Raw genomic sequence first — 10,743 nt, 5'->3', positions numbered from 1 at the left:
AATTTATACAGTGAGTGGCAACAGTAACGGTCTGTTCATTAATGGGAATATCGATGGAGTTCCTTGCAATATGATCATTGACACAGGAGCTAATGTTACCATCATTAGGAAAGATTTAGCTGAACAGTTTAAAGACAAACTTATTTGGACGCCATCCTGTGTTACCCTTCAGACTGCGTCTGGTGACAAGATCGACATAACTGGGAAGTTAAACGTAAGCATCACGTTTGGAAGTGCCGCCTACCGTCACAAGACTTATGTGGCGGATATCACAGATCCATGCATACTCGGATTGGGCTTCTTAAGGAAATACAAGTTTTCCTTAGACTTCAAAAACAATAAGCTGTTCTCAGCATCTGAAGACATGACGATCCATCTTCAAAAGGAATCATCGCCTGAAAACGCCGACGTCTCATGTGCAAGACCCTATTCAAAAAGCTGCCGAAATCCTACTAGGGTCGGAGAGAAACACCAGACTACCGGGTATTCACCATCACAGATGCTCTCCGGTCGAGACCTTCGTCTGCCTTGTGACCGCATATTTGATCGCCATACGGATGCGCCTTCATCGCCTGAGGAACACATCCGAGATGTCCAGGCCCGTTTTGAAGTGATGCACCGTTCCGCACGAAAGCGAGTCAACCTGGCGACAGAGAAAGTGAAGTCCAGATACAACACGAGAGCTATTTAGACATAGATCCAACAAAGGAGACAAGGTGTGGTTGTGGAACCCGATTCAACGAGAAGGACTCAGTCCTAAATTACAGTCACCTTCGAATGGTCCATATACAGTGCTGAACAGACTGAATGATGGCGTGGTTCGGATCCGTAAGTCTTCGAACTCTAAACCTAGAGTCGTTCATTACGACAGGTTAGCTCATTACTATGGTCATAGTACGTAATGTAAATAATTGTAAATAGTGTAAGACCATGGTGCTTTTTGTTTCTAAGTGTGTATTTAGTATTTGATTTGTATTTTACATTTGATTTGTATTTTGTATTTGATTTGTATTTGATAGCATTTGATTTGTTTTATTTATTGCATTTATTGTTCATGTTGTTTATTATTGTAATGTAATGCTTATTATTGTATTCATGCCTCAGTTGTAAGTTTGGCTTCCTGTCCAGGGATTGTACTGCCTGGGACGTGCAGTCCTTGGGAAGGGGACAATGTTACGAATTTCGTATTTAAAAAGCTAATGTTAGTTCAATTATAAATTAAATAGTTTTATTTCTCGCGCAGTGCAGCGCGTGACGAATATTAAAAGAAAGCTAAGCCGGAAAATTGAAAATACAAGAGCGCATTCATTAAATAAATAAATATCTCTTTTTGATTTCGAGAAAGTACTGGAAAATTCTAGCGCGTGATTTTAAAATCTTATAAAAGGAGGAAAACATCTCAGTTCCTAGTAGTTGCTTAGTGTGGTGTTACGGGCGTGATCGCCAAAAGTGTCGATACTAAGAATATCAAGTACAAATTAATTTTGCGTAAATACTTAAACTAAAATTTGGTGTTTAGTACATTGCATAATCATTACTAAATAGATTAACAACACTTATCCACTGATGCATGCATGAGCCGATTATTTTCTTTTTCCAATCTCATATTTATTTCAATACACATACTTTTTGGATTAAATAAGACACATTTATCACACATAATTATAAATACTCAAATATCATAACTTAGATACACGCAATGCGATAACTCAAATGGAATGTCCGTGGAGTGCCGAGGCGTGACTATTCGCGCAATCCTGTCCCATCGAATAATTTTGCGGTTGAAACGTGGTCAATTTTATCTTCGTATTATCGCGCTGTCTGGTTACACACTTATAATCTCTTCTTTTTTTCTTTTTACATTCATATTATTTTTACACACGACATCACGTTTGACACATTGCTGGTCAAGCACATCTTGAAGTCGAACAGTTACTTATATTCTGCTTGCGCGTTCATTTTATGTTATTCGCGTCAGCCGGACTTAGTGAGTCTCGAATCAAACATCTACTTTAAGTACTGGATTTCTTCATTCTGCTTCTTTCTCTGCAAAATTAGACAGGAACAAAATGGCGACTGCTGAGGGTGGAAGGCCCACACACTCGTTAACACGACGTCAGGCAGCAAGAGGGGAAAAAGGAAAAAAAGAGAGACAAACCAGTCCTTCCAGTTTTTATACCTTTCGACGCACGTGCTCGCGCGTGATAACGATACCAGAATCGATGTAGCCACAATGTTCTCACACTTAGTTTATTGTTGTTTAGAAAACTGCTCTTGTTGATTGTAAGGAATTCGCGGATTAGTTTTCTTTAGCTGTTTTGAATTACGTTCTATTGGACATTTGAGTAGTTAAAAGATAACTACTGTGAGATATTGTAATACTGCATGATAATTTGAGAAAAATTTAAGCATTTTTGTTGTGATAATAATAAATTTTTGTTCATTTTTAATCGGACTTGTGCATTCATTTCATAACGAACCTGTACGCACGCAACAGTATTAACAATTGACTAGCACATACAGAGCAACATAAATAGAAGAGAATGTCCAGAATTTTAGTCAGGAATATTAAATTTTTGTTTTCTAGTATGCTCAGATAATTTAAAATTCTAAATATCTGTGAAGCATACGTAAGGAACGCGTTCAATACTCGGATGTTTTTAAGAGACTGAACGCGTCTTAAGAGAGAATACTAAATAAAACATTTTAATTTTGTTATTTTATAACAAACTCTTAATTTAAGTGTAACTTTTCAGTGATTTGACATTCAGAAGTCTTTCAAAAGAATTTAAAACATTTCTATTAACCGTCATGTAATGACAGTCACAAAAAGAAGAAAAGCAGAAAAACTGAAAAAAAAAAAAAAAAAAATAGAAAGAAAGAAAAAGAACAAAGACATTTTGAAAGACACAACAAGAATTACTAACAATGAGTATGAACGAAATATTTACCCATTTATTAAGCTATGAAAATCGATTCAAGTTTTTAATAGCTCTCCGCAAAATGTTTCGCTTGAGTTCTCTTATTTTAATTCTTAGATAAAAAATTACTGTTATTGAATATTAATTTTCCTAAAAATTATTTAGGTTAAAAGTTAGATACTTTTACCAATAAGCTGAATTAAAAAGTTAAACTTCCCAATTAACTACTTAGTTGCTTAATAGGTAACATACTTACTATTTCTTTGCTAATGTCCGCATTAAACGAATGCGGACGTTAGTTGACTGAATGGTAGTAACAATGACCCAGGCAGCACGTCTCCAAAAATATACGTATAATTTTGGTGAAATAAGGGTATGGTATTTTTTGCACGTTACGTTTACGAAATTTATACGAATGAAAAAGGCTGAAGTTACTGTTGACTCTTGATCGTTATTTTCCACACGTTATTTTTACGAAAATTATACGAATCCGAATGTACTGATAAAACTACCGCCATGATGGTATATTTTATTCGTCACTTTTACGCATATTATACGAATCCGAATGTTCTGAAAGAAACTACTGCCTTTATGGTATATTTCATTCGCCACTTTTACGGATATTATACGAAGTCTAAAAAGATTGAAAATGAAGTTTATTAATTCAAAATATTTAGTGTATTTCTGGCATTTCACTTTGTTTTCCTTGTCCACGAACATGAAAAAAGAAGCATTCATATATGAGGCTAAAATTTTTCTATAAATTTTAACATGTGAGCTAAATCTTTACGTGCATTTTTACAAAAAATTATATTTTCTTAATTCAAACATCTTCAAAATAACTTATTTATTTTCTTATATCAAATTTGTTATTTTTATTCATATCAACACTTACATTAATTTACACAATTTAATTTCTTTTATGAAAATCCTATTACCCATTTAACTGGAAAAAGCTGTATATTAAATTTGTGTACTTACTGAGTTTGGTATAATACTCGCCTTATTTTATTTAGCAAATGTGGGCAATTAAATTGGAATAAGACTAGCAAACCTTTCATGTCGAGGAATAGAATAATAAATACAGCAGAAGATGCTCGAAAACGTTTAGCTTCTTGAACAATAGTTTAATGTAGACCAAAGGATCATTAATTATAATCAAAGATATACTAATATTTTTATTTAATAATAATAATAATAATAACAACTCTACGAAATTGCAAGCTGAATCCTGATATTTTACATATATTTCAGTTCCTTTAATCTTTGTTATAAAAATCATATGAGGCTAATTTTTTTTTATTTTGTTTAATGTACGGAAAAAATGATATAGCGATTTTAGTAATTTTTATATGAGGAAAAAATTAATAAATAATGTAAATAAATAATTATATTATATTTTATATTTTTCCTGAAACAGTTAAAGACATTCTTAATATGGAGATCTACAGAATAAGTACAAGGGTCCAGTTAAATGAACTCAAAATTTGCATAGTTAATTTTACGCTAACTTTTAAAATTTAACCGGATTTACGATTATACACTGAGCATGCGCATACACAGACATTTCTATTTTTCGTAGAAAAATTTAATTATTACCTTAATACAGAGATGCTGTGAATATAAATTTATATAATGCAAAAGTAAGTTTATTTCATATGCTAATTTAGAGGCTTTCTTAATATGTTTAATTATAAAGAAAAAAAAAAGCGTTGCAATTCTTGTTCACTGACCAATGGCAAAGCAGACACTTTCTACTTCCGGTTGTGGCGGGATATTTGTGAAGTCAGCACTCAGCAATGGCGGTCGAAGAGAATGGTAAAGTCGCAAAGAATACTGTTTGTTCGTGGATTGGCGTTTGTGACTGAATCCATCGAAGTTACTAATTATTTGAAGAAAGTAAGTGAATATTTTATATTTTCAGTGTTTAATACTCGTACTTTCTTCACCTATATAAAATTTTATAAATAACGTCTGTGTAGGAAATGTGATTTTCCACGTGTTGTTCTTTTGTGTACGTGCCTAATGATTCATTTTCAGGATTTGGTACTTTTAAATTTTGCACTAGTCTGTTTCTTACTGTTTGTGTCACTCCTTTTTGTATGTGTCTCACCTTTTTATAGTTATATTATTTTTAGTCAAACGTTTTAATATTTATCTTAAAGCATACTGTAATTAAGCAGGAAATAGCTTTTAATGGAAAAAGAAAGGCAATATTAACATGACTAATTGTTCAGAAATCTGTTATGGAAATGTTGGGTATCTACCTTATGCCAAAAAATAAAGCATGTAACTTTCATTTATTTATGAAATTCAAAATTTTTTATTTGCTTAGTGTTTTCCCTAAAAATAATTTAATTTCTTATTTTTGAATTTAGTTTTATAAATTTGCTTTAATATATAATCTTTAACTCAAAGATATTGTGCTATTAAAAAAGGAAATTTTATGCCATAGAAACACAGGTACTTTGTTCCAAATCTGTGTTCATTTTTTTTTTTTTTTATATATATACTGAATTTTTATGCACTTGTAATTACTGAAATATATCCTTTCATGAATAATAAATAAGTCCGAAGTCCTTTCATGAATGCATTTCTTTTTTGTTTGTTTGATTTTGTTGTTTTAAAAAATCTGCCATAGTTAAAGAAAGAAAATAAAGTAAGAATGCTTTACTTTCAGTTTTGAATAAATTTATTACTATTTACTGCAGCTTCAAGTTTCTCTAAACATAATTTTCGAAGTCAAAACTTGATAGTTATGTTGATTATTAGACTTGCATGAAAAAATTAGTATTTGATCTAAAATACCTTAAATTATTTGAATTATATTTTACTAAATCATGTATTTTGATATAACTAGATAGTTAAAAAAATTAAAATTGTAAATGTGCAGAAATGCTTATATAAAACCAAGAAATTGTTTATATTTTTGTTGCTTTTTCCCTTGTAAATTAATTATATATATATTACAGTCTGGGGAGTCAGCATCCTGCTGAATTGTAGTAAACGAGACGTCCAATCTACTAGACCATCAAAGATGCAGATTTGGATTTTCTATTTCATAGTTATTGAAATCATAATGGTATGTTTGTTTAAATTAGTACTGTTTATGAATGTGATAAAAATAAATTCTGATAAGCTAAGAAATGGTTTATTTTCTATTAATTATGAACTGTAAATAATGTAACCAATTTTCTTCATAGTATTTACTAAAATATTTTTTGTTAAAAGGGAGGTAGTCTTATTTATACAATTCTTGCAGAGATACCAAGAAATATAACATTTCAGGAATTCTCACTCAGTATATCTTGATGTGTAAAATCGTGTTGTTCAATGCCATATTACTTTTTCACAGGAAAGTAATTTTATTGATCTAACATCTGCATAAATCAAACTTTTTTAAGAATGATTACACTTTCTAAGCTAACTTAAAATTTTCAGATTTAGAAAATGTATGTTTAATTTAGCATTAGTTTTCCATGGAATAGAAAAGGTTTTTAAAATGTTCAGTTGTTAGAGGGAAATAATATAAATGAGATTGTCCTGATACAGTTTCAGCTGGAAATGAAACTGAATTTTCGGATAGTGAAGATTTCATTTAAGAATTTTAATAAAACTGATTAATGTAAATCCTCTGCATTTAAAAATTCTAATAAAACTGATTAATGTAAATCCTCTGCATTTAAGAATTCTAATAAAACTGATTAATGTAAATCCTATGATTCATGTAGGTATTCTTCTGTTATCAGGACCAGATTCAGAAATGTGTGTTTATATGCATGCATTTTTAAATGTAGGTGCTTGTGAGTGCATGTGTATATTCTTTATGTATGTATGTATGTGTATACTTTACACATATATGCGCATACATGTATATACACATGCTTACATATCTACAGTGGAACCCCGAGATACGAGTTTAATTCGTTCCAGCATTCAACTGGTATAGCGAATTTCTCGTATTTAGAAACAAGCTTCCCTATTGAAAATAATGGAAATTCAGTTAACCCATTCCACACCCCAAAAAATATCAACATTTTAAAATCAAGTCAATTTTTCCTAATAAATAACACTGGTAAATAATATAACAATAGTTTAACTTTGTTACCAACATTTTAACTCCTTCTCATTAATCCACACCAACAGCAGCTTCTCAACATCTAGGAGTACTTTTATGGTGCTTGGAAGAAACGATAATTCCTTTGGCTGCATCAGGTTTCTTAATTTCTTCCTGCTTCTTCAGAATAGTATAGATTTTCGATGTTGAAAGGCCGCAAGTCTTCGCCAATTCCGTCACCATGCTTATGTTTATCTATGATTTCTTTCTTGATATCGACGGCCATGGCCTCCTTATTTTTCTTTGCAACACTATCTGAGGCAACAATCTTCTTGCGAGGCATCTTGAAATAATTATTTTCATGTTAAATGTCAAAACAATTAACTTACAAGTGCACAAACACATATATAAAAGAACACTGAGTGATCTGTCGAAGGGATTCCCCGAGTTGAGCCGGATGGGGAAATGGCGCCACCCGTACCAACAACCTGGCTCATTGCTTGTTACTCGAATTAATGCTCGTATTTTGCTCATACTTACCTCGTATCTCGAGGTTTCATTGTACATTTCTGAATCCCGTCCTAATAACAGAGGAGTACCTTTGCCAGTATTGCAACAGAGCTAGAATGAATTATTGTGTTAAATATGTGGAAAATGCATGCTTAAAGTACTGTTATTTTCTAAAAATATTCTGTATGTCTATTTTTTACAAGAAGAAAAAATAGCTAAAAGCTGTTAATTTACTCGTATTTATTAGTCCAAAGGGGCTTTGTCCCTAAAGAACTATTTTTGTTTTGCATTGGTTCACTATAAATATCTGTTTCACTTTTCAAACTGTTCCTACCAAATGTTAGAGTCCCTAGTGTGGGATTAATACTCTCTATCTTAGTGCCCTCTATAACCTATGTTAGGGTTAACCTGTATAACCTACAAGGATTGCCAGTTTAGGTGAGATATCTAGGTAGTCATCATAATACGTACCTTATTTTTTATTATTTTTAAATTAAATTGAAAGTAATAAACTAGTTTTCAAGAATGAAGTTAATCTAGATTTGCATTCAACTCTGGTTTATTGTGTTAATGATGTAACAAATATGAATTTTTTGTTTAAGTATAATAATTTAAAATGTTTTTTCTAGAGAATGAAGTACTGCCACTAAGGTAAAGGTGCTAACTTGCAAGGTAATTTTCTATTCTACATTAACTCAATCTTTATGTCCTGTTACAGATATATTGGCAGAAATAATGAAAACCTGACATTCAAAAAGAAAAATAATAATGTTGAATGTAGTATATTAGATGGTTAACTGCGGTTTGGCAGCTCATTAATAATCTTGCACATATTGAGTACGAATAACTTTGACAATTACTGGTATTTTCAATAGTATAAAATTAGGCAAGAAAGCAGCTTTAGCTTAGCACCGATTTTAAATGCAACTCTCTTACCAATATTGGTTTGACGAAGGTAAAATATAATTGAATTTAATAAGTTGGAAATACTGTCTGTCTTTCCATGAGTTAAAAAATAATTTCAAATAAAATTTCTTTTTTCAGTTTTTCATGTTATTTGTTTAATGTTATTGTAATCTGATTTATCATATTTAGTCACATATTCCATCCCTCTTTGCACTATAGTATATAATTCAAAGGACTTATCAGTTTCAGCAATATTTTTTTTTACCAGTATACATTTTTACCATAACTCTGTTTCTAAATCATATCCTGAAAAATTAAGGAATAAAGTACACAAAGAAGGAAAATATGCAAGTAAATAATGGTATTTAGTGTGGTTTATGTGTCTAATATTTGTACTAGATTGTAAAAGTTATAAAATTCTATTAGCTTTTTAAAATTATTCTTTTTTAAATTGAGATGCTTCTTTGCACCCAAATGGTTAAAGCCCTAGTGTGACTTTGGTACTTTGATCTAACTTCTATTCCTAATAAATAATCCATCTGCATACAGTTTACTCAATTTCTGCCATGTGTAAGGTAAACAATATTAGCTTTTTTTAAATATATCTTTTACAACTATTCCATCAGGTAGATTTCTTTCATATTTTGCCTTAATTGAGTCATCCTGCTAATTAAGAATTTATTAAAGTTAATATGTTAAGTTTTTGTGTGTATAATTCATTTTAAGTATGTGCAAGCAAATGCATACATTAACAGTTATGTAGAATTATGTTTTGGGTATCAAATTCAGAAATTTTGGGGCTGTTTTTAGAAGATTTATTAATGATTTATACTATATTAATATTGGTAAAAAAATTCTGTGGCTTTTATATGAGAGTATATATCTTAAAATAGCTGCATGATATGGTAGAGGTAAAAAGCTTCATGTGGATCATAAATTAATATTATGTGGGAATTTTTCATTTATTTAATAAAGAAAATATTCAAGCCACAATTAAAATTTTTTCACTGGATTATTTGCATACAAAGTTTGCAGCAAATATTTCCTGCAACAGAAGTGACAATTTTTATTTTGCCAAGACAGGAAATTTAGTTAGTGTAAGCAGTAACTCTATTTTGAGATGTTAAACAGGAAGGCAAATTTTTGAATTTAAATTGACTTTTGAAGGAAGACTTCATTTAGTCTTGCTATCATTCTACGTGGCTCTTAACTTTTTTATGGTATTTATAATTTTATTGTTATTCAGCTTTCTGTTTGCTTAGAATGCACATGAATGTAGACTTGAAATATTTTATATTGCAAACTGAGATGTCATTGTTATCATAATTAAAGATTTTTGCTCTGATTTTGGAGGAATTTACTGATAATACTTTTGATTGCGTATTGGTTTCTGGTTTATTGAAATGTGTAAAATAGCCTGTTAATGCATATACGTATGTTAATGACATGTATATGTTTATGAAGTATTCTGTTATATGTATATAGTGTTGTGATTAGTTTTCTGCTTACTCTTTATTTAAGAAAAAGTTATCTGTAAGAAAACGAATATTCTTTACTATATGTAGGAGTAAAATTGAAAAGGCTAATGCAATATAATTAATACAAAATTAAGTTTTTTCTCATGTACTTAAATACTAAAGACTTTCTCAACCTTGCAGTTCTAAACAAATCTTAAGTATTTTTTACTTGAAATTATAGGCATTGTGTAAGGTATATAATTGAAGCTTACTGTGTGATAGTATGAAATTAAATTTTTAATTACTGAAATGTAAATTTTTAAATATGAAATACTCAGTGCATTTTATATGCATCTTTTAATACATCAACTATATTTAAAAACTGAAAACATCTGAAGTGTGAAATTATTACAGATTTTTCTTTTTCTTGTTTAGGAGCTGTTCTCAAAACATTGGGTGACAAAGAATTCACTTTTACAAAAATCGAGCAGGATATTAAAGACAGCGAACTATAGAAAAAATATGGCGAAGTCTATGTGGAATTTTATTATCGAAAAAAATATGCTCTTCAGATTTAATGTTAGTTTTTATTGTTTAACAGTAATTGCAGTTTTCGAATACCTGTAAAATAAACCTAATTCTTAAATTAATTTCATGTGTATTTCTTTTGCAAGTATTTCAGTTCATAATACTTCAAACAACTTGAAATTTTAGACTTGTTAATTTATGTGGGATATGTTCAAAATAATTTTATAATTTAAATAACTCATTGTCATCATATGAGCATAATCTAAAATGCACAGCATTTGACAACAAATTAATAAAAAATTAGCCAACTTCTAATTGCTTTCTTTTGTCCAGTTGCCTCTTTTTAAATCATTTAATACCATAA

At 30.2% G+C, this 10,743-nt stretch overlaps 1 long non-coding RNA gene across 2 annotated transcripts; it reads left to right on the top strand.

Moving 5' to 3' along the window:
- Positions 1 to 4,673: 4,673 nt before the first annotated feature.
- Positions 4,674 to 10,523, top strand: LOC146997621 (uncharacterized). 2 transcript variants are annotated; one of them, XR_015040722.1, is made up of 4 exons: positions 4,674 to 4,820; positions 5,894 to 6,003; positions 8,118 to 8,160; positions 10,287 to 10,521. It is a non-coding gene; the product is annotated as an uncharacterized LOC146997621 (long non-coding RNA). The 2 variants fall into 2 exon arrangements; XR_015040723.1 differs by lacking the exon at positions 5,894 to 6,003 and having other exon boundaries at positions 4,734 to 4,820; positions 10,287 to 10,523.
- Positions 10,524 to 10,743: the final 220 nt, after the last annotated feature.

This window comes from Stegodyphus dumicola, chromosome 4 (genome assembly GCF_044657685.1).
Source record: "Stegodyphus dumicola isolate Sdum_Otavi_A_Nest chromosome 4, ASM4465768v1".
NCBI classification, from domain to species: domain Eukaryota; kingdom Metazoa; phylum Arthropoda; class Arachnida; order Araneae; family Eresidae; genus Stegodyphus; species Stegodyphus dumicola.
This window is presented reverse-complemented; position numbering and strand designations above follow the sequence as displayed.